The following is a 26,342-nucleotide window of genomic DNA, read 5'->3' on the forward strand; positions in this document are numbered from 1 at the left end:
TGTGAAATAAATTCTAGGTGAATTTTCATCCTTATATTTTCTTCCATTTTTATCAGAATTCAGAACATACACTTCTTGGTCTTTTCCAAAACTGATCTGTGTCTAACGTGGTGAAGGACAGCAGAGTCTTCCTCCCCAAATATACCACTTTGATGTAAGAATTGTTTTGAGTAGAAAGCAATTGAGAAGAAGCAGATACAAAAACAAAATATCTACCCTCTTCCTAATTGCCTAAAAGCAGAGCATTAAGTAAACAAAGGTGTCCCCTCCTCCCCATTTCTACCAGGAATAACAAAGTTTGATCACAGGAGATGATTCTTACCAGCCTGGGGATAGTACCAAAGGAATCCACATTAAAAAATGTACTGACTAGCCTCTGTCTACCATCAGTTTCCATCATATGTGCCATCTTAAAATTTTCTGCCCCTAGAGACTCAAGGTCCTGCTTTGTGTCGCCAGTTCTCTAAAAATGTTTTGTTCTTTATGGAAGATACCATATAAAACACCATTCTAAGCTACCTCTTTGAGAGTCTTTCCCTCAGTTTTCTCTCAGATATATATGAAATAATCATGTTAGTAAACCTCTGCTTGTTTTTCTCTTGTGTTAAAAGAAAAACTTTAGACAAATCAAATTTAACAGAGTTTAAGTGAGCAAGAAAAAATACAAAAATGATTTGTGAATCAGGCAGCCACCAGGGCTCCCACATGGTAGGATAAGATTTATGAAGAGAAAAGGAAAGTGACATGCAGAAAACAGAAATGAGGTTCAGAAACAGCTGGATTGATTACAGCTTGGTGTTTGCCTTATTTGAACACCGCTTAAATCATTGACTGACTGCCTGTGAGTGGTTGAAGTATGACTGCTGTGATTGGGGAAGTCAGCTACTATTACACATGCATTCTTCTAAGTGAGCTTTTCAGTTTGTATATGTGCTAGGTTAGGTTGTGATTTATACATAAGAATTCAAGTATGCAAGTATGGAGGCTTTCTCAAGACAGACTTTGGTTTGATTTAACAATTTCTTTCCTTTTGGTCAGCCTTTCAACTTTGAGATACTAACCAAAACTGTGGGCATTGGTGCCACTCTCTGTCACCATCATAAATGACTTATTTGTTCTCAGTATGAAATTCACACACCTTCTTTGGTCTCAGTATGGAATTCACATGTCACAATCTCACACCAGTTGAATAATTCTTTATGTTCTTGCTGATCTAGTCAAAGTAAAATCGTAAGACCGTTCAATGCTCAATGGATGGCTAAATACAAAACATTTAAGACTTGAGAGGATACAGTGTCACCAGGGAGACTATTTAATTACTATCAAGAATATAACATAAAAAAAACAAAGTGTACTTCATAACAAGATTTCTTATGAAATGAACCAAGTCATTTCAAACAAGTCAAAATTCAGCAATATAGACAGTTCAACAGTATTTGAGTCTAATTGGTCATAGTCTTTGTTCAGGGTGTCATGGTAATTAAGGACCATCATATACTGTAAAATGTTCTGATTTAAAGAGGTATCAATTTTTGTTGTTATCCTGGTCACATAGTCATAATAACCTAGAGACCTACCAGGAGAAATAAAAGCCAAAATAGACAAATGAGATCTAATTAAACATAAGAGTTTCTGCACAGCAAAAGAAACTAATATTAGAGTAAACTGGCAACCAGCAGAATGGGAAAAATTTTTGCAAGCTCCCTATCTGACAAAGGGCTAATATCCAGAATCTACAAAGAACTTAAACAAATATACAAGAACAAAACAAACAACCCCATCAAAAAGTGGGTGAAAGATATGAACAGACACTTTTCAAAAGAAGACATTTATGCAGCCAACAAACATATGAAAAAATGCTCATCATCACTGGTCATTAGAGAAATGCAAATCAAAACCACATTGAGATACCATCTCACACCAGTTAGAACGGTGATCATTAAAAAACCTGGAGACAACAGATAATGGAGAGGATGTGGAGAAATAGGAATGCTTTTACACTGTTGGTGGGAGTGTAAATTAGTTCAGCCATAGTGGAAAGCAGTGTGGCGACTCATCAAGGATTTAGAAATTGAAATACCATTTGAGCCAGCAATCCCATTACTGGGTATATACCTAAGGATTATAAATCATTCTACTATAAAGACACACATACATGTATGTTCATCGTGGCACTGTTTACAATAGTAAAGACCTGGATCCAACCCAAATGCCCATCAATGATAGACTGGATAAAGAAAATATGGCACATATATACCATAGAATACTATGCAACCATAAAGAAGGATGAATTCATGTCCTTTGCAGGGACATGGATGAATCTGGAAACCATCATTCTCAGCAAACTGACATAAGAACGGAAAACCAAACACCGCATGTTCTTACTCATAAAAGTGGGTGTTGAACAATGAGAACACATGGACACAAGGAAGGGAATGTCACACACTGGAGTCTGTTTGGGGGTGGGGGACTAGCGGAGGGATAGCAGGGGATGAGGAAATTGGAGAGGTATAACATTAGGAGAAATACCACTGTAGGTTACAGGGGGGATGGAGGCAGCAAACCCCCATGGCATGTGTATACCTATGTAACAATCCTGCAGATCATGTACCCCAGAACTTAAAGTAAAATAAAAAATAAAAATAAAGAAAACCTTGGAAAACCCAAGCTTGCTATCCACCATTTAGAATTATCTGCAAACCAATTGTTACTTGTTCCCATAAATACCTTCTGTGTTCCTTTCTCTTGAAAGATTTCCTTAATTTATTTGGTAGCAGTGTCTAAGGAAAGAACAGTATCTACTATATTTTTAATTAAGCCTTCTGTAGTAATAAAATCAGGGGAAAAATAGGTCCAACATTTGGATCTGCTCAATACCTTATATAAGGCCCCAGCTTGAGGTAAAAGGAAATATAAAGCTGCATGATGTGTTTTTGTTGAACACGTATGTTATCATTTACTTTTCAGAGACTGGCTCCTACCCATCTGAAACCGTGTGAGGTCTGACTGGCTATAAACTTCAAGATTTCTCCCAATTTATGGATTAGTTTTAAATTCCACACAACTAGTACTGCACTACCATCAGGAGTGAGTCCCCAGGAACCACAGTGGTATCTCTCCTCAAGGGAATCTAATTTATCTTCCATCTATTTCAAGATTGGTGCTAATTTCAGTTATTCACTGCTTTGGTTTCTGATCACAGAAGCTATTACAAGAACTCTAAGGGGAAACTATTTGAAAGGCAGAAGTGAGCTAGACCAAACAGCAAGATCCAAAACAGCAAGGAGACAGAACAAAATTCTGTGAAGACCAAATACAGTCCCTAAGGGGTTGGAAAAGAGGGCCATCTAGCTGTATTTGAGCAAGGGTCAGCTACATTTTCACCCTTGTTCTACCTGGCTCCTGAACAAGGTCCAGTGGAAAATTTACTTTTTTGTGGTCCCTTTATAACATGTTATAAGGATGTATAACCACATTTAGTTGAAAAAAAAAAAAAAAAAAAGGAGGGCCGTGCTAGATTTAATCTGGTGACCTTCTATGGGCGATTACTTGTACTCACATGGGTAATTTCCAGGTCTTGAGTGTGTGATGCCAGGAAGCATCAAATACCTTTTGCAGACATTATTTGGATATGTTTTCTATATTTGGTAGTGATCAGGTTATTATCTCTGAAAGACAGAATGTTGTTTCTAGTGAATACTGGAAAGCAAGTAGCAGTGATATTTAGAACACCAAAGATAGCTTTCCATTCTTTTTTTGGCATCTCATAGTGATTGTCACCAAGAATACAGAGAGGCATTGGCATCAGTGGGACTGTTTCCTGATTTTTTGGCATTAGCCCACAAACCCAACAGTTGCTCTAGTTTTATGCTAGAGCATCAGCTTGAGCTAAAGCCATCCACTGATTATGGCCTCACGAATTTTCCTGTAGGAAAAATAAAAGCATTAGGACAGCAGAAAATGAGAGAAAAAGACAAAAGTGTAGCCCTTTCATGATGGTACAGAAATCTTAATCTGTGAACTTGAGAAAGCTGTTCACATCTAAGATGCCATCTACTTCTAGGGAGTAATTTCCATGATCAGCTTTATATTAAAGTCTCCAACAGGCATACTGTTCCAAGAATCTGGAAGGGCTCTTTTGAATTGTAATAAGTGGACCTAGGACTCAAGGTCTTCATTGCAGTGTGGGTGGTGCGAAAAACTTGATACGGTCCCTTCTAACAGGGGTCAGGAGCAGTCTTACTCTGACATTATTTCTGAAACACCCAATCTCCAAGTTCTAGACCATGTAGTATTTGATTACCCTCAGATGGTGGGTCATATAAAGCATTTTTACCTGGTGAAAACATACTTTGGCATAATGCTTAAAGCCTTGCAGCATTTAATCATATCAGAGTTTAAGAGAGGAAGGGATGTGTGAGCTTTTATTATTGGAGACATAGGTCATCCAGTGACTATTTCCTAAAGACTCAGCTTATGATTTCTAGGCAGAGTGGATCTGATTGCCATTAAAACCAACAGCAGCATCTTAGGTCACGACAATGCAATTGCCTCAGTTAACACTGTCAATTTCAGTTCTAAGATGCCATTTGTTCTTCCAAGCTTTCCAGAAGACTGAGGGTGATAGAAACAATGATAATGCTATTGTGTTCACAATACATTCTTTAATTGCTTTATAAATTGCCCAATAAAATGAGTTCCCCTACTCCTGGAGATTTCTCTAAGAATGCCCCTTAAGAAAACACGCTTTCTAATAACTTGTTAGCTACTGTTACAGCACCAGCTTTCCTACATAGGAAAGCCTCTATCAACCAGAAAACACACAGACTATTACAAGAACATACTAATACCCCACTGAGAGTGGCAACTGAATAAAATCCATCTTTAAATGTTCAAATAGCCCATCTTGTGGTAGAAACACACAAATGGCCCATCTTGTGGTAGAAATACACAACCTAAAGTTTTTATTGTTTTCCCAGGATTATGAGTTTGACAAACCAAAATATTGGCTGTGAACCGTTTTAGAAATTTAGCACAGTTACCCCAACAGCATTTTTTCGTAACTTGGATCATTTGGTCTGTTCTATACTGAGTTGTGGAGTGCATAGCTTTTAACAATAGAAGCTTCAAAGACGCAAGAAGGACCAGGTGGCCATCTGGGCCCTCTATGAGTCCATGCTTAACAGTAAATTTTTATCCTTTTAGATGTCAATTTTATTTTTCCAAATCAAGTGCATTATATTGTTTTCTAAATAGGTCATCATAAGAAAGTTGACTTGTATGGATCTTAGGAGGTTGATTCAGAAAGCATATTCTAACCATTCTAGCACTGACCAATTGATTGAGCATAAAAATCTACTAGAGAATTCTCTTTATGTTCAGGTTCAGTTTTATATGCATGAGTCAATCTTAATAATGACAATCTGTGATGGCAACAGGAAAGTAGAAAAGAGTTCATCCATGTGGAGTCTATTTTTGATGGATGTCCCACTAGAAATGAGAAACCTTTGATGTTTCCATAACATATCAAAATTGTGTGCTCTGCCAAAGGCATATCAGCTATCTGCATAAATATTTACTGACTTGCCCTAAGCTATATGACAAGCTCAGGTGAGAGCAAAAAGTTCTGTGGCCTGAGCTGACTTAGGCTGAGGAAGAGCTCCCTTCTCTATCAACTTATTTTGGGTGGCAGTGGCATACCCTGCCCAATATTTTCCTTCTGAATTTTTGGCACAGGGCCCATCAACCAAAACTCAGATTATCCAATGGTGTATCTCATAAATCAACACAAGGGGCAGCTATTTCGGGAATTATCCTTACAAAATTGTAGTATTCGCCATTGTCAGACAGAAGTAATAGAATAGGAGAGTTAAGTATGTTGCAGAATTTTAAATGGAGATTAGAGGGAGATTAATTTAACAAGATGTTGGTCTACTTTCTGAAAAATGCTGAGTTTGGTTGGCATGTAAAGGACTTCCCACGACTTGCAAATTAAGTTTATTCCCTAAAATCAGCTCAGAGGAAGCTTCTATCAACTGGGCTGCCACTGCTTTTAAACAATCAGGATGTACCTTCACTACTAGGTCTAAATGAAGGCTATAATATGCAATGGGCCTATGTTTTCCTCTAAGTTCTTGGACAAGAGCTCCTAATGCCCGATTGTTACATTCAAGAACAACAAGGTAAAAGGTTTAGTGTAATCTGGAAGTCCTAAAGCTGGAGGCTGTTGTAAGACAAAACTCGTTGAAAGGCTGCTCATGACTGTCTTCCTAAGGTAAAAGCTCTGGTACTGTGTTTCTAGTGAGCTCATACAATGGTGAGGCCATTTAGAAAAAAATTCAAGACTCAGGACTGGCCACATCTTGCAAGTGCAGGAAACTTCTTAATTGTCTTCTGGTTACAAGCTGAGGAAAAGTTTGAATAGTTTATTCTTTCAGGCAAGAGGGAAGTCCCTTTAGCAGTCAAATTATAGTGGACTTGCTCTTTTGAAACTGAAGTTTTTTTTTCATTGAAGGCTTGTGATCTTTATGTGTGAGTTGCTGTAAAAAGTAAATTTTGTCCATTTTATAGCACTGTTAATGGGAGAGCCTAAGAACAGATCATCTATATACTGAGTAATAGTAGAATTTTGAAGAAACTTAGGGTTAATGAGTCCTGATGCAATGCTAGGGAAAAATATGAAGGTGGTTCGGTAAACCCTGTGACATTACAGATCAGGTGTACTGCTGATTTTTCTAAGTAAAACTGAACAAGTATTGACCTCTTTGTGAATTGATGTGCTAAGGAAGGCTAAGCAGAGGTCTCTGACTTTACTGAATATTTATATCTTTCACTAGGCTTTGAAAGGTTGCTATTATTATTTCAATTATGCTTTCTACTTTTTCCTTTTTTACAACTTTCAACTTTTTTGAATTCCAATGACTCTTAGATTTGTTTTTGTTTTGTTTTGTTTGGGGTAATTCTCTATATCTTGTAAGTATTCTTAATTCCTTTTTATTATTTTTCTTTTTTCTCCTCTGTGTATTTTCAAATGACCTATCTTTGAGGTTACTAATTCTTCATTCTGCTTGATTCATTCTGTTTTTAAGAGTCTCTAGTGCATTTTATAGTTCGGCAAATGTTTCTTGGTTCCAGGATTTTGGGATTGATTTTTATCATTATTATTTTGATCTCTTTCTTAAATTTCTTTGAAATAAATTTCTTAATTGCTTTTCTGCCTTTTCCAGAGTAGAAACGATAAGTCTGAGGACAATTTTCCACATGTAATGCCTGGCAGACTGGGGGAGGAGCATCATGGATAGAGAAGTCACGTTCTCTTATTCCCTGCTATGAGTATTACACTTCTTTGTGGCCACAGGGATCATCTCAGCTTCAGATTTGAGTTCTGGAATATTGCCGGTAATAATTTAGATGCTGGATATTTAGTTTTCTGTTGGGAAGAGTGGAGCCAGAATGCTTCTACTTCATTATTTTTGTGACATCACTCTTCCTGAGTAGAGGTCTACTATAGTGAACCATTTCAAATAAGCAGGAACATTAGATAATAAAGTATTAGGATTTGCAATTACAGGAGACCGTGGTATTACAATTATATTAATTAACTGTAAATCTTGACTAAATCTCCAACCTCATTCATTTGGCTTTTTAACTGGTAGAATTGGAGCATTACAAGAACTGATACATGGAATTACATCTTTTTAAAATTAAATCTTCTACAGTTGGTAAGGGCCCCTGAATTGCTTCAAGTTTTAGTGAATATTGCAGTAATTTAGGCAAAGGTTTAGAATGATCTACTTGAATTTCTGTAAGTTCCATACTTTTAATCCTTCCTATATCAGTTGAAGAAGAGGCTCATAATAGTCAAGTGTTTTAGAAACACTTGAGGGGTATAATAGACCTGAGTTTCAATTTTATCCATTTCTGCCTGTAGAGAGCATAACTTTCCAGGTTCAGGAGAGTCTGGTAACCTTATATCTGTCTCTGAATAGAATCCTATATTCTCTTTCAGCTTTGCAAGTGAGTCTCACTGTAGCAAGTTTATTGGAGTAGTACCATATGGTGAAAAGGTATAACTTTTTGAAAATGGCCCCAAAGTAAATTGAATGAGTTGATATATGAAAATCTCATAAATTTGGTTTGAAACCTCCATCACAGAAATGACTTTTTTGCTTCAAGGGATCTGATGGCTTATTAAAGTGGAGTTTATGGTACAGAAGTTGGCTACAGTATCCATTAGGATATACAAGATTCCTTATTTATTTTAACTTGTTTCCCTGTGTTTATGTAAGCATATTATGTTGGGGGCAGTTTAACAGAGAATCTTTGGAGCCTAATAAAGGTTGATTATCACCATTAATGTTAAAATCTCTTGTGCTCATTCTGGTGGCAAAACAGTCTGGCCTAAAAAAAGGAGGCTTATTGCAGACTGATATAAAAGCAAGAAATCTCTTTTCCCATGTCCTCATTGTTTGCAATGAAGGCAAACATCTCAGGATAAAGAACTTCTTCTTCTAGGACCTCTTAGTTATGATTTAAAATAAAAAGAGAAGGTCCCTTTAGTCTCAGCCCCTGTAACTGTTGGAATTGAAGAGTCAAAATTGTTAGCCTTTTGGTTGTGTTTCTTGCTCCAGAGTCCTCTCAAAATGTTCACATGAGGCCACCGGTTTATATCCACAACTTTTCATCCAGGTTTAGGTTTCTTAATTAAACAGCCAAGTTCAGGATAAAGTCCATTTATACATAGAGGAGTTAATGCCATTTCAGTCCTTGCAGGAAATACTTCTTACTAGATTTTGAGTCCAGAATATTTTACAAACAGTATTTCTAAGTAAGTTCTGTAATCAGAAATTATTCATCCTTTTTTTGTCTTTTTTTGTCAAGATTGTATGATGAACCAATCAATCTTTTGTGGGAAAATATTAGGAATTAAATATAAATTGTTTTCAGCAATTTTTCTAGCTCCTTTTGGCCTTTCTCTGAGGAAGTTTTGTAGGAGTCTAATACACTCCTCAGATTTGTCCCATCACACTCCTGCCATCCATTTTTAAACTTTGTCAAATGTCAATATTATATGACTAGATTAGTAAAGATCAGAGAGTCATAAATTATAGACTCCTATGAGGATTCTAAATTCCTCAGTAAATGATTGAGGATTTTTCCCTTGGGTTAGGGAAGTCCTTTACAATGGCTCTAAGATGAGTTTTAGACCATGAAGTAAAAATGGTTACAGCAGGAAAACCTGGCTGATAGAAGGTTTCACTAACTCCTCCGCTTTCATCACTTTCAGGATGGAAGGATAATTTAGCAAAAAGGTTAGCAGACTCAAAGTATTGCGGTAGAGACGAATAAAGAGAAGGAACTGCTGAGATTAGCTCAGTAAGACAACAGTCCTCTTTTATCATGTCCACAGGCTGTTGGTTAAGCTTTTCATTTGCTTTTGCAAAGAATCTTTGAAAGAAGCAAATTTTTATTTGTTTAGCCTTTTAGATGCTTCTGCATCCCATTGTTTTTTGTGAGTTTTTTATCCCCTTCTTTCTAATGTGCCTCACAAATAAACAATTTTATCCAAATTGAAATGCCATTGGTGTTATCATAATTCTAAGTTGTCGCTTGTAAAGTTAACCCATTTTTCTGAAAATGCACACATTTTGGGCCCATAAGTTTTACAGATAAAATTAGCTGCAGTCCCAGAAGATAGAGTCTTAGACTCCTTGGATTGAGATAAACTTATTAACCAAAAGGTACCTAACCGAACCCTTAGGCCTCTCACTGAATCCAATCCCATTAAAGATTTAATTCTGTTCAGTCCTACAACCAGGCCAGTCTAAATATTGTTCAAATAAATTCAGAAAGCTCAGATTACAAATTAGTGGAGTTCAGAATTCAAAAGAAAATTCACTTATGATCTCCAAACAAGAGAAGAGTGAGCATAGCTGGCTTCAGGGGTATCTTACCTGACTGCCTAGTTTTCCTAGAGGTCACTGGTGTTTTACTTTACATCCCCACTTCTGACATCAAACCTGTTAAAAAAAAGAAGGGGGTGGGGGGTGGGGGTGGGCCTTAAACAAATTAAATTTAACAGAATTTAATTGAGCAAGAAAAAAGACAAAATGATTTGCAAATTGAACAGCCCCCAGAATCAGAAGAGATTCAGAGATACTCAGAGGCTGTAACATGGTGTGATAAGATTTATGGACAGAAAAAGAAAAGTGAGGCTGGGCATGATGGCTCACACTTGTAATCCCAGCACTTTGGGAGGTCAAGGCAGGTGGATCACCTGAGGTCAGGAGTTCAAGACCAGCCTAGCACATAATGAAACCCCGTCTCTACTAAAAATACATAAATTTAGCCAGGCATGGTAGCATGTGCCTATAATCCCAGCTACTTGGGAGGCTGAGGCAGGAGAAGCACTTGACCCTAGGAGGTGGAGGTTGCAGTGAGCTGAGATCACACTATTGCACTCCAGCCTGGGCAACAAGAGTGAAACTCCATCTCAAAAAAAAAAAAAAAAAAAAAAAAAATGACATACTTAAAACAAGAGTGAAGTACAGAAACAGCTAAATTGGTTACAGTTTGGTGTTTGCCTTATTTGAAAACAGTTTGAACAGTTGGCCATCTTTGCGTAGTTAAGGTATGGCTGCTGTGATTGGCTGAGACTCAACTGTTGTTACAGAAGCATTCTCCTGAGTTAGATTTTCAGCAGAACTCATCTAAGAATATGAAGGCTTTCTTAGGCCAAATTTTAGTTTGACTTAACACTGGTTAATCTGTCTTTTTGTTACAGGGTTTCCAGTCGAGAATTAAAAAGGATGGAGAGGAAAATTATTTTTTCCACTCCTATACTGAAAAAACTCTTAATATTTATAGCATTACATCTTGCCAACTTCTATATGATTCCATCCTTGCCAAATTCTGATGTCTAGTGTTAGAATTAACTTCTTTGGAATATTTTTAAGAGCTGGGAAATGAAAATGTTTACCAGTATAATATTTCTTAATTTCATCAAACTCTAGAGTAATCTCTTCAATCTGTGATAGAAATAAAGAATTGGTTTAATATAATGTCTCCCAAACTGGCATTTGAGGGATATTAATAAGTGTTTTATTAAGAAATGGGAAATGTAAATTGACCAAAGTTAATAAACAATTTTGCATTTTATATATAAGATTTCTCAGTCTCTTTAATATGTTCTCATAAGTTGTGACTCTCCAGAGAAAGGACATATGTCTCCATACTTATTTTACAATGAAATATTTCTTAGCTACATCTATTAATTCCCAGAATGTTGTTTCAGGAAATACCATTCTGAGAAACACTTAGCTAACGAATTACTCCAGCTTAAAGACAGTTCCACAAATCAGCTTTAGGAGTTTAGTTGAGCTCCATGGAAATTTTTTCTTCATCCAACAAAGAGCATACATAGCCAAAAAAAAAAAAAAAACAAACAGCAATTATATATATATGTATATATATATATGGATCACATAGCAAACATCACTATAGATAATTTTTTCAAGATGCCAAAACAGAATATTTAATCATTAATTTCAAAGAAAAACAGCCACTTTATACAGGTTTCTTCACTTGTTGAACACTTACTATTGGAATATCTACTGTAACAACTTAAAAATGTGTGCACTCAAAATGTACTATCCAAGTAAAAAATTACTTCAATGAATCTGCATATGCATGCCAGAAAAAACATTTTGGTGTCTCAAAAAAGCCTCAGTGAGAAGTGAAAAGCCTTAGTCTCAACTGTTCTCCAGACAGGTTTGGGACTTAATGCGTTTTTTGATTAAAAGTTCTGTGTATTATCACTGTCACCTCCCCCACTTCACTAAAAGAAAAAGTCTATTGAAAGAATAGAAAAGTATAAAGATCTTTGAATAAAGCAGATAAGTCTAAGAGATGTGGGAAAGCCTATATATTAGAAGAAAGAGGTGAGATAATGAAACACATGAAGAATAAATGTGTAAAAGACATATGCTTGGCATGCATTTGTTTTCATATGCCAAATCTATGATTTTTTTGTAAGCATGAAAAATTTTAAAAGACATTTGCAATTGTGCTTGATTCCAGAAAGCTTTACTGTGTTTTATATGTACATGAGAATGATTTAGTCATTGTTTGTGTGGTTTTGGATGAGCTAGAAATACTTTATAATTTCCCCATTTAAAATAATGAGATATAGGCTACCACTACTCAAAAATTTGATATCCAAAATATTTGCTTAGATTTGGATAAAAAAAGATGCCTGAATATGTGTTTCTACTATTCACGAAATAAGCAGATCAATATATGCCAACAGAAAGGATTACACATTTTCCAAGTAGATGTCTGGGGAATCTGTGACCTTACTCTAACAATCCTGACATTACTCAAAATATTTTGAACACCTTTTTAAAAATCACCTTTAGTTTCTGACATAGACTTTTAAATCTTATAAGTGGTGATAAATTTTCATCATTAATAGTTTGATTTTATTTGGAAAATAGACAAAGACATTCAGAGTTGGATCTGGCAAATAAGGTAAATGATCTTTCCAATAAATGATATTTTGATCAACTGTGGTTTCCCTATAAAGTAAAGCCACCAAATTTCATGTGTGTCTTACAAACTGCTTTGAAATCAGTAGGACAGAAGGAATTCCAAAGTGTTTTAATTAAGGGCAGCATCACAAGAAAATATCTATCTTTTTCCAAATTGAATGTGAACCATAAAACTTATTTGTTATAAACATTTAGATATGGTTGTTCAAAACTGTTCTCATTACTTTTTTTGCATTTTGTTCAAAAATAACTTATCAATGTCAGTAACTTGTCAATGGCAACTTAAGGCATACTTCTAAAGAACTAGCTACCTGCCTATTTTCACCCAAATGGATTATTTTCTATTCCAGTATTATTTGGGAGGAGAGATAAGGAGTTACTCTGTTTGCTCTGGCTCTTTTCTATTTACACAGTAAAGAAAAACACTCTATACCATGGAATACTATGCAGCCATAAAAAAGAGTGAGTTCATGTCCTTTGCAGGGACATGGATGAAACTAGAAGCCACCATTCTCAGCAAACTACCACAGGAACAGAAAACCAAAAGCTACATGTTCTCACTCATAAGTGTACATGGACCGAGGCAAGAAAACACTATCCCATTAGAGAAGTTCTGCATTGGGCAGAAATGGCCATGGCCATGCCCAAGTATCCCCTGCATGCTCTGTCACTGCTTGGGAGCTACCTGAAAAAAACTTTGGCATTGGATCAAAAGCTGAGGCAGATTCTGAAGGCACTGAATTTGGAGGTTCTCAAGATGGCAAATTCTTTCTCAAAGGAACATCCAATCAGCACATCTCCACGACCAAGGTCACCACCACAGTGAAGGTCTCAGCCCTGAGTCGATTTCCATCCTTGAGCTGAAATTTATGCCAGTAACCCCCATCTCTGGCTTCCTGTTGTGTGAGAAAAAATAAACCCCTAATTTGTTTATTTCTAGGTATTGGGGTTTCAGTTCTCTGTGCTTCTGAAAATTATTTACACAGATTTTTTCCACTGAGTGAGTCTCAAGTTAATAGTAAATTCGGTGTTTGTGGAGATGCATCCATCATTGTGGGCTATGAAGGCTCTATTCAGTGAATAATAATAGCATGGGTGTAATGCTGCAACTAGGCAAATATGAACACCAGTTTCCCAGGAGAACTTAGTTGTGACAGCAACTTAAATAATTGCTTGCAAAAACAGAAATAACAGGCTCAATGAAGGCTGGCTTAGAGGGGTTGATAAATTAATATTAGTGCAAGAATTTTTGATAGCTACTCCCATTAAAGATATTACAGTTTTCTTACTCCTGGGTGTTTAAATGTGTTGTCAGTGATTGAAATGCTAGAAATCTGACTTCCAGATAGCTTTAGAAGGCACACTTGAATTGCTCTGGACTTCATATTTTTTTCTTTATAAAATGAGGACGTTGGATTATGTACCACTGAAAGTATTTATAACAGAGGGATTTTAGTGCACAGAATGAGTTATACAGGTTACAGAAAAGCTGAGAGCCAAATGGAATGATGCAGTAACTCAGACATTACCATCAAAAGGAAGCCAATACAACCACTAGGTTGGAGAACAAAGAGGGAAGGTGGTATTGCTTGACCCATGCTGGGCCTGTACGATAGGAGTTGGAGCCATGGGATTAATGTGCCTGCTGCTGGGAAATCAGCCCAAGGCAGGAAGAAGGAGAAATACCCTGGCTTCTCCCTTCTGCTGTATCCCAACCTCCCTCCAATCTCTAAACAGTGCCTCCTACTGGCTATGCTAAGTGAGAAACCTGCTAACACAGGAGTTTGATAAACAACAGCCTTCATGGCTCAGCCCCTTTGTGAAATAACACAGCAGAGAGAAAACAAGAAAAGTATCTGAGGACAAGCAGGTCCCAGACAACCACAGTCTAGATCAGAGGCATCAACATTTTTGTCAGTAGCAGGTTATATGAAAATAAAAACACAAGTAGGAGGGCTGCTTGAACTGATGATGATCATAGAAAAGATCAATGATTGGCATATAAATATGGAATTTTACTCAGATATAAGGCAAATGCATTCCAAGGCTTATTCATATTCACAATCTATTCATCAAATTGGTCTGGTATAATTTTAGCTGAATTAAATAGTTCAAAATTATGTAATTAACAAAACTCATTTCCATCCCATCTGTAACATGAATCCTGGCAGCAGCCAGCTACACAACAGGGGCTAGTTTATATGCACTCTCTTGTTTGGTCATTTTTCAATTGAACCAAAATTTTCATGCAGCCAGGACCCAAAAGTCAGGTGGCTGTGTTGGTCTCATAGCCTCTTACTGGCCAAGACACCAAGACTGCTTCTAGTTGCAGTAGTCACCATTCCTCCAAGCTAGGTAATAGCGCCTGCACCACACACTGAGGGAAGGCTTCCAGGAGGTTCAAGGGAGGTGGTCACATCTGGTCATGTCAACATTGTCAGCTTCCACCGGGCCACAGAGCACTGATTCTTGGTTGGGAAATTCTTTAAGCCCAGTTCTTACAAACATGCAAATCATTCGTAAAGGATTCTGGAACAGTTAGAAGAACTTCCCGGAGCAGTATGCACTTACCCTTCCCTAGCCCTTTTGGGGACCAGACTTCTAAAGTGAAATCTCTGGGTGTCAAGAAGAGCTAAGCCAAAACTAAAATTTCTCACCAACTCTGTCCATTGTTGTGTTTTATTCTCAAGAAGCCTGCTTGACACTACGCGTCAGCCAGCGCTCTGAAAGCATACAGTCAAAGCACAATACTTTTTAAATTGTATATATACATTATTTTTTATGTTCCCCAAAAAGCACATGAAATAAAATTATCAGCATAAACATGAATCTATATTTTTTCTATATGTCCAAGGAGAGCATATAATTTTACGAATAAAATGAATGCCCCATCCCCATCCTTCAGGTTCTTCCCCAATAAAGCTCCTCCTCTTTATCAAGAATTCCAGCCTTGGGAAGACACAGCAACTGTGGCTCCAGGAAGGCAATGAACACCCATTAGTGAGATCATAAGCAAACAAATTTTCTTTGTGCCTTAAAAAATATACTTTCATGCATCCTAGTGCACTGAACACAAGAATTTAGACAGGAGTAAATACTGTTTGGCCAATTGTCAGGTTAAGGAGAGAAATCTATGAAACTATCTGGGAAAATTAATTTGAGAAAAAGTTGCCATTTTCTTTAAGGAAGGCATTTATTTAAGGAAATATAAGAATCTGTTTACCTTTAACATTTTAATGGCTGGAAGTTTAAGGTTTTGGATCAAGAATTATTGCTATGCATTCAGAAGCAATGGATTCTGTTTTAGTGAACTTTACCCTCTCACAGATATTTAAGGAGCCTGTTATAATGTCAAGCACTGAACATTTTCTTGAAAGAAGGGAAAAGACATAAGAATTAACCTAAGAAATGGCACTATGTCACAGAAGAGCAGCCTGCCTATCTACCCTGGGGGGAGTTTAAAAGGCAGAAAGAGCACATAGTGAGTCTGAAAGGACAAAGGGGCACCTGAGGACTCAAATTTCATGAGAAGTTCACTCTGCAGAAAAACAAGAAGCCAACTCTGATAAAGGACTTTGTGTAGTTACTTCCCATTACAGGCTGGAGTTCTGCACCTGATTTCTCTCTGTTCTTATTCCTTTTCCCCCCAGCCTCATTCTCTTCCCTGCAGGATGCAGATAATTAACAAGTGTCTATAGACTGAAGCTCTTGTAATCATCCCTTAATGGCTTTTCCAATTGTCAAAGTTAACAAGAATCTGGGGTTTTCTAAACCGGTTCAACATAGGGACCAAACAAAAACCAAAAACAAACAAAAAACCCTTACACTTAAGACTACTGTCGATGGCCTTTTCACAGTTAAATGTGTTGTCTTCAATCTTGTGCTGTTATTTAAATAGCTTTATCTACAGAAAATTGTCCCTTTGGAGAAAGTGCTGCAATTTCCAGTTTGAGGGGGTAAGAGAGTACTTTAAGGCAATTGATCTCAAAGGGAGTGCAATATTTCAGCACCCAAAAGTAAAAGCACACACTACCTTTCACAAAGATAGCTCCGGTGTGGACACAAGAGCGAGAGCCTGGTTTGCAGAAGACACAGGGAGGAAGGTCAGCATGAAAAGGCACTAAGCACCCATCTTTGTACCAGATAGGAAGTTAAAATAACCCAGTCTCATAAGCAAAATGAAAAACTTCAGGTTTTCAGGCCCAACTTTCCCAACCTGTGCTTCAGTGGTTTTTTCCTACAATAGATGTTCTCAGCAATGGGGCCAGATTATATTGACCTGGGAGCTTTAAAAAAGAAATCTGATGTCTGGTTCCATGCCAGATCAATTAAATAAAAATATCTGAGGTTAAGGGGCAAGCCCTGGGAAGTTTTATAAAAACTAGCATTATGGGAAAGGGAGGGACAGGATCCTCTGGCTCCAACACCTGCTTTGATCCAGCAGCTACATCAGGGGCACTTCTGGTGACAAAGAATTGACTACCTTCTGTAAAAATTAATTCCTTTTAATGACCATTCTGATTGCTAAAGGTTTTCCTTATATTGTGGCTAAACCTGCTTTTCTATAACTTTCACCAATTTTTGCCAAGAAATATACGTGATACAGTTATCAAATTTGGAAATGAAACAAACCTGGAGGAAATTTTTTGATAACACAATGAACAGTCTGAGGGCAAACCTGAGGTCAAATTTAATAAAAATCCAACAGATATCTACATCCTATCTTCCTTTTACTTAGGGCTAAGAAACAACTGCACCAAGAGAGGATGGGAGAGAAACAGCTTTAGCAGCATGAGTTACATGATAGATTTCCAGGGTAGGGATGAAGGCTGGGTGGGCAGCGACAACCCATGGGTCATCAGGATGATCTGGCTGCTGAAACCGCCCATGTTTTCCCAGCCTGCATTCACAGATGTGCCATCTCCAGAAGAGGCACACACCAGAAACATACCTTCAGTAGGATACTCAGGTGACCATACTTCAAAAGAAAAAGAAAAAAACAGAGGACAATGAACACAATGGTGAAGGGTTTTGAAAGATGTCAAATAAAGAACTATTAGAGGAAAGGCAAATGAAAAAGAAAACATTAAAATGAGGAAGAGGAAACCAGTATTTGAGTATATACTCAGTGCCAGGTGTCTTTTATACATTAATTTAGGTAATCATCAAGACAGAGCTGTGGTTACCTAATTATCTAAAGAGGCGATGTTTAAACGTTCTTAAGACATAAAACCAGGAAGAGGTGGGTGGGCCTGAAGCTTTAAAGAGACATATACAGCTTCATCTTTTTTCTTCTTTTCTTTTTGTGTCTCCATTGGAGAAGAGTAAGGCAATTATACTCCTTAGTTAGTGGAACTCAGTTCTTTGGTTCACAAAGAACCTTTTCTTATTTATTCATTCATTCCTTTGTTTTTTCACATGTATATTGATTAAATCTCTATGCCTCACTAGGATTTCTTTCCTCTTCATAGGTAACAATGTATATTATTCGCATTAGTCTGTGTTGCTATAAAGGAATACATGAGGCTGGATAATGTATTTTTTAAAAAAGAGAGTTATTTGGCTCACAGTTCTGTAGGGGGTACAAGAAGCATGGTGCCAACTTCTGCTTTTGGTGAGGGCTTCAGGTTGCCTCCACCAGTGGTGGGAAAGGAAAGCTGATGCATGCAGAAATCACATGGTGAACAAGGAGAGGTGCCATCCTCTTTGTAACAACCAGCTCTCAGGAGAACTAACAGTGAGAGCTCACTCACCCTGCCCTCTGGAGGGCATTACTCTATTTATGAAGGATCTCACCTCAGAACCCAGACACCTCCCACTAGGCCCCACCTCCAACACTGGATAACAAATTTCAACATGACATTTAGAGGGGTCAAACAAACCAAACCCTAGCATTCTTTCATTTAAATATGTTCTTGTAGAAATTTTATATGTAATCTGTAAATTTTCTTTTCACGTACTTTGCCATTTTCCACTAGGATTTGTACCTTTTTCTTGTTATTTTAGTTATCTTTGTGTTCTAGGTATTAATCTCTTATTGTCATTAGAAACTTTATTTACAGACTATTAACATTCTAATCTTTGTAATAGCATTGCCCAGATATAATCAAAATCACCTTTTCTTTCTTATGGATTTTACATTTAAATTTTTATTTACTAAACCTTTCCCCATCTTAAAGTCACAGAGATAGTATCCTATATATTTTTTAATTAACTCTATAGTTTTAAGTTTCACATTAGGTCTTTAATTCATCTAAAATCCACCTTCATAATGTGGTATTATGATAAGATCAATCTTTCTTACTCCATTTAATGAGCCTGTTTTTCCATTAGCATCTACTACAAAATCCCTTCTCTCCCTGATGACTTATGGTGCCACCTTCCTATTATATAAATTTCCAATCAATATGAATTCATTGTTGAGCTCTCTATTCAGTTTCAGTGATCTGTTTGTCCTTGCACCAATATCACACTGTTTTTATTGTGTACTATGGCTGCTTTGTAGCATGTCTTAATATCTTCAAGAGAAAGTCACCCTATTTACTCTTCTTTTGCAAGACTGCCTTACTATGAAAAAACCTGAGAGATCTGCTGTACAGCATTGTGCTTAGGTTAGCAATATTGCATTGGACACTTAAAATTTTGATAAGAAGGTAGTTCTCATATTCACCACAATAGAAAAAAAAGATTGGCTTATTATTATTTGGCTTTCATTATTCTGTAAAATGTTAGATTAAATGCCACCGAGATCATCAAAAAAGTCCACCTGTATTTTTAGTAGAGATAGGGGTTCACCATGTTGGCCAGGCTGGTCCTGAACCCCTGACCTCAGGAATTTTTACTGGGGTTGAATTAAAGATTATAGAAGAATAACCTTTATTGCATAAGTCATCTTAACCAAGAGCATGAAATGCCTACTTATTACAGATTATCTGCTATGTTCTGTATTCACATTTTAAAGTTTTCTTCACAGAGAGCATGTATATTCTTGGATAAATTAATTTCTAGATTAATTCTGTCTTAGAGGATTTCCCATACATGGACTGATATAGAAATAACATCAGTATAACACAGAAGCCTCTGGTTTGTATGGATTTATTCCCAGCACATTAATATCATGTGCTACCCAGCAACAGCAGCTCTATGTGAAATAGCTAGCTCAGGGCCAGGCACGGTGGCTCACGCCTGTAATCGCAGCATTTTGGGAGGCTGAGGCAGGTGGTTCACCTGAGGTTAGGGGTTCAGGACCAGCCTGGCCAACATGGTGAACCCCTATCTCTACTGAAAATACAAAAATTAGCCAGGCATGGTGGCACATACCTATAGTCCCAGCTACTCTGGAGGCTGAGGCAGGACAATCACTTGAACCCAGGAGATAGAGGTTGCAGTGACCTGAGATTGTACCATTGCACTCCAGCCTGGGTGACAGAGCTACAGAGTAAGATTCCATCAAAAAAGAAAAAGAAGTAGCTAGCCCGGCTGCACTTTGACCTCTCCAGTCAAGACCCCTTACTATCTTGGTGGTCCTCCATCTGCTTCAAGTCCCTGTTGTGTAGCAACCAGCACCTTCTTGGCACTTGGTATCCCATGCCCTTACGTTCTGAAGTCCCTGTTTCTTCCCAGCCAGTTGATGTTCGCCTTCCCAGTTTAGTAGCTCAATCTGTTCACGTTCTCAGGGAACACCCCCCAGGGAAGAAGATTTCAACTCAGTCCAAGGAAAGACTTTCTGACTCAGCTGTCTTGTGAGGGAGCAGCTCCCAAGTAGTTGTGACCTCACCCCAGGGAGGAGGACATTCACTCAGCTTGGTCAGAGAGAAGCAACACCTGCAGTGGCCCAGAAACCAACATGGTGATCTCTGCAATCACTTCCAACTCAGACATTTGGTAAATAACCAGGCTCCAAGCGTCTCTTTTCATCTCTGGCCTCACTTGCAAAGGTGCACTCTTCTTCTATGTGCCTCAGTTTCTTTTAATCAGGAGGCTCCAGTGTGATATTCATTCCCACCCACCACACTCAGCCACACTCAGATACCTGTATGACATAGATGCTATCCCAGCAGCCTAAATCTCCAATCCTGAACACAAAGAGCTCTCATCTGCTGGGCAATGGTGAGTGACAGGGGAGAAGGGAAGGACCTGGGACCTGTGACACATCTCTGGGCACAGTGAGCAGCAACATCATGAAGGCTCCAACGTCCAGCTGGTGCTGAAGGAGCCACACATCTTGGCAGAGGGGCACACCCACATACCTTGGGAATCATATTTATTACTCTAGATCCCTAAAATGAGCTAGGCAGTTTTTATTATCTTTTTTTTTTTTTGGCATATTTGAGTTAGAAATGAACTGTTCCTTGAATGTTTGGTAGAATTTACGTGTAGAACAACCTGATGCTAGGGTTCCAAGGAGAGGAACCCCACTAGGGTTCGATTGATTTAAATAAGCTGAAATAACATTTTAATGTATTAAAATTTACAGTTTTATTATTTCTCTGTATTTGTTCTAGACACTTAGTCATGTGTAATTGTGAAAGGTTTAGAACTAGCCTCATAGACCATAAAACTCACTATTTTCAACTGTGCAATTCAGTGGGTTTTAGTATATTCATAAGATTGTGCAATTATTACCACTCTCTACTTCCAGAATATTTTCATAACCCCAAAAAGAAACTCTATATGCACTGGTCATCAATTTCTATTCCCTTATTTCTACCAGCCCCTGGCAACCACTAACCTACTTTCTGGCTCTATGGATTTTCCTCTTCTGGAGAGTTCACATAAATGGATTCATACAATAAGAGGCCTTTTATGTCTGGCTTCTTTCACTTACATAATGCTTTCAAAGTTCATCCATATTGTAGCCTAGTTCAGTGCTTCTTCCTTTTTATGAGAGGAAACATTTCATTGCATGGATATACCATATTTTATTTACCTATTTACTGTAAATGAACATTTGGGTTGTTTCCCCTTTGTGGCTATTATAAATAGTATTCTATGGTAATGCATATACAAGATTTTATGTAGATGTATGTTCTTAATTCTCTTAAATATATACCTAGGAGTCAAATGGCTGAGTCATGTGGCAAATCTATGTTTTTTTTTACCTATCAAACTTTTCCACAGTGGCTGGATCATTTTACATTTCCAACAGTAAAATGAATAAGGGTTCCAATTTTTCCACATTCTAGTGGATTTAAAGTGGTATCTCATTATGGCTTTGATTTGCCTTTCTCTAATAATTGATGAAGTTGAGCATCTTTGCACATGCTTATTGGCATTTGTGTATCTTCTCTGGAGAAATGTCTATTCCAACTTGTGTCTGCTTGTGTTTTTATTGTTGAGTTGTAAGAGTTATTTATATATGCTGAACACCAGACTTCTATCAAAAATGGGATGTGCAAATATTTTCTCCCATTTTCTTAGTTTTTTTTACTTTTGTGGGGTCCAACCGGCAGACTCGATTGAGCAACAGAGGAAAAACATACACTGACACAGACCTGCCAGTCAGTGGAGCCGGGGGACCTCTGCCAGTCAGCTGAGGCCAGAGTCAGTAGTGGCACCCATAAGCAGGCGGCCTTCACATTTATTTAGTATAGATAAAATGACAAAGGTCTCAAGTAAACACCATTACAGGGTAATTCACATTGCTGACCCCTGAGGAGAGAGCAGTTCTGCCCACTGATGTTCAAAGGTTGGTCTTAGCACCACATGAGTAAACAAGCTATTTAGATAAACTCCTCTATATTCCCTTGTTATCTGCTCTATGGTACTAGTTCAAGATAAGAGAATTAGGCTGCTTTCAGCCATAACCTTCTTCCGAGGCTTTTGCAAAACCTTCCAGCCTTGCAAGAAGGTTTGCATTTTCTAAAATTTCTCCACCACCCTGACCAATCTCCTACAACTTTCTTAATAGTTTGTTTTGAAGCACCATTTTTTAAAAAGTTGTCAAGTCCAATTTATCTATCTTTTGTTTTGTTGCTCATGCTTTAGGTATCATATCTAGGAAATCATTGCCTAATCCCAAGTTATATTGATTTACACCTGTGTTTTCTTTTTTTCAGACAAAGTCTTACTTTGTTGCCCAAGCTGGAGTACAGAGGCACAATCTCAGCTCACCGTAACTTCCACTTCCCAGGTTCAAGCAATTCTCCTGCCTCAGCCTCCCAAGTACCTGGGAACATAGGCGCATGCCACCACACCAGGCAAATTTTTGGTATTTTCAGTGGGGTTTCACTACATTAGCCAGGATGATCTCAATATCCTGACCTCATGATTTGCCCATCTCAGCCTCCCAAAGTGCTGGGATTACAGGTGTGAGCCACTGCACCCAGCACCTATGTTTTCTTTTAAGTAATTTATAGTTTTAGCTCTTACATTTAGGTCTTTAATCCCTCTTGTTTTTAATTTTTGTGTACGGTGTGAAGTAGGGATCTAACCTCATTCTTTGGCAAATGGATAAACAGTTGTCCCAACATCATCTGTGAAAGAGACTATTCTTTCCCCATTGATTGTACTTAGTAACCTTGCCAAAAATCAATTGGTTTCCACAAAAACTAAAAATAAAAAATGTTTATGAAAAACCAATTATAGATGTATGGGTTTATTTCTGGACTCTCAATTTTATTCCATTGATCTATATGTATATCCTTATGCTGTGCCACACAGTTTCGAATTCTATAGTTTTGTAGTAAATTGTGAAATCAGGATGTGTAAGTCCTACAACTTTATTGTTTTTTTGTTTTGGTTATTCTGGCTCTCTTGCATTTCCATATGAATTTAAGGATCAGTTCTCCATTTCTGCAAAAACAGTAGCTGAGATTTTGATAGGAGTTGCATTGAATCTGTAGACCAGTTTGAGAAAGACATATTGCCATCTTAACAATATTATATTTCGGTCTATGAACATAGGATGTCTTTTCTTTTACTTAGGTCCACTTTAATTTATTTGAATGATGTTTATTAGTTTGTACTGTACAAGGCTAGAAGTTTTTTGGTTAAATTGACTCCTAAGTATTTTATTCTTTTGTTGGCAGGTTTTTAATGAATTTTTATCAATTTTTTTATTAATACATAATAGTTGGACATATTTTGAGGATACATATAATGTTTTGATACCCATACATAATATGGAATGATCAATGAAATTGTTTCCTTAATTTCATTTTTGGTTTGCTCATTCCTACTGTATAGGTACAATTAATTTCTGTATACTGATCTTCTATCCTGCAACCCTGCTGAACTCATTTATTAGCACAAATAGTTGAAATGAAATGAAAGGACCTGTTGCAGAGGAATGTGTTAAAATCTACAGCTACAAGTCCTGATTCATTATTTCCGCCTGAAATTCTGTCAGTTTTTGCTTTTATAGCTATGTTATTGAGTGTATATGTTTGTGGTAGTTACAGCTTCTTTTCTCATCGTTTTACCAGAATACAACAACTGCCTCTACCTTTAGTTTTTGTTTTGTCAAATATAAACGTTGTGACTCTTTCATTGTACATCCTTTTCCATTCTTTTATTTTCAAACTTTGTATTTTATTAAGTGACAGGGTATTAGGTTTTTTTTTTCAATCAAATTTGAGTTTATTGTCTTTTAGATGGTTAGCATCAACCATTTACATTTACTCTAATTACTTATACATTATGATATTTCTTTCACTGAATCTAATAGTCACTATTTATCATAACTTCTTTTATTTCTCTCTTTTCCTACTGTCTTTTAAGCAGTAAGTTTTTTCTGCTGATATAAAATTAAACATCTACCTTTACAGGTTTGTTTTTTTGTTTGTTTGTTTTTTGTTTTTTTTAGATGGAATCTCACTCTGTTGCCCAGGCTAGAGTGCAATGGCGCAACCTCGGCTCACTGCAGCCTCTGCCTCCCGGGTTTAAGAGATTTTCCCAGCCTCAACCACCTGAGTAGCTGGGATTACAGGTATTTGCCACCATGCCCAGCTAATTTTTGCATTTTTAGTAGAGACGGGGTTTCGCCATGTTGGCCAGGCTGATCTCGAACTCCTGACCTCAGGCAATCCACCCGCCTCAGCCTCCCAAAGTGCTGGGATTACAGGAGTGAGCCACCACACCCGGCCCTACCTTTGTTCTTATACTGAATGCACTTAGCCTAAGATTCATCATTCACACATTATTTAAACCTACCAATTTATTAAAGTTACCAAAAGCTATACCATCTCCTTCACAAGGCAAGTACTCATCTCCCTTTGTTTTCCAATGCCCACCATTTATTATGTTGTTATTGCCTAGAATTTTAATCTGGGCTGTTACAAATATGCTTTTTCTCTTTCTCTTTCTCCCATATCTTTTGTAAGACATATACGTTTTACCAAGCTATTTTATTACTTTCTTCTCCATCTCTTGCAGCATATTCTGACGTTTTTCTTCTCATTTGAGTAGTTCCTCCCCTAAATGTTTTCAATATACATGTTCATAATGGCAAACCATTAGAGGACTTGTATGCCTGAAAATGTCTTTATCATACTTTCGTATTTGGATAACAATGTATTTAAAAAGAGGGAATTTGATGAGGTTCAGAGAAGAGTCCCAGCCCTCACAGAAACACAGCTGAGCAACTCCTCTAGACAAGATTGCATGTGAAAATTCTTAGGGTAGCACAGCACATCAAGAGGAGGCAGTCTCGTGAGATTATATTCATCAGAACTGAGAGTCTGGAGGTTCAGAAATCAGAGTGATAAATGACCAACGGCACAGGTCAGCACTGAAATATTTTTATCGACTGTTTACCCCATTAGTGCTCTGGCATTGCCTGGATTTTGCTGCCCATCACCTAAGATGTGACTTTGCTATAGATTTCTGCAGTAAATCCCTATTTTTAGTTCACGATCTTAAGGATATTCTTGATCCCTCTGTACTTCATCTATAAAATGGAGATATTATCCTTAAAGCATTACCTTAGGATCACTAATATATAGAAACACTTTGCTTATTGTTGAAATATTAGACCCTCTTCCCTTCATTTTAATTTGTATCCCACCTCCTGCCTTCCAATGTCTAAATCTTTTATATTCTCATTGCTTAAATATAATAAGGGTTTTTTATCCCATATCATAAAAAGCAAAGATTTTGGCCTGCTATGGGAAAAAGTAAGGATATCTTTACCTAGTTGGATAACTGTGTGTGTGTGTGTGTGTGTGTGTGTGTGTGTGTATGTGTGTCTGTGTGTGTGTATCTATATATATGTGTGTGTGTTTATATATATAACTATATATGTATATGTGTGTCTATATATGTAGAGAGGGATATGGATGTGGATAGATATATACAGATATAACTATACATTGTAAATAACTATATGTGTGTGTTTATGTTCTGCAGGGTTAAAAATCAGTTAAGAGCTTGACTTGTTTTCTGACTACATTTCTAATTACGGTTTGTTGCTTGTCATTTATTTCCTATTGGTGTTGCTGAATGGACTTTTACCCTGAAGCTTCATTTGTTAAAAAAAAAAAAAAATTAACAGAAAAGAGTCTTTGCTAGCGCTCCAAGGAAGATATATTACTCCATTTTTTTCTAGACATGTATAGCAGAAAGCATGTATTTTATTTAAAATGATTCAAAAGGCCATTGTATATAAAAATGACATGGAAATCTGATTTATGATTCATTTCTAAAGCATGTGATGAGAAGAATAAGTCATAAAGTGGACATATGAAGAATTGAGGAATCCTTTCTTAGTTCAAGTCTGATATTATATCCAGCCTTGTAAAAAGCAATTTGTGTGTTCACTATTTCAGAGCCATCATGATAGGGAATCAATTCAGC

Source organism: Cebus imitator, unplaced genomic scaffold (assembly GCF_001604975.1).
Source record: "Cebus imitator isolate Cc_AM_T3 unplaced genomic scaffold, Cebus_imitator-1.0 Scaffold74, whole genome shotgun sequence".
Lineage (NCBI taxonomy): Eukaryota > Metazoa > Chordata > Mammalia > Primates > Cebidae > Cebus > Cebus imitator.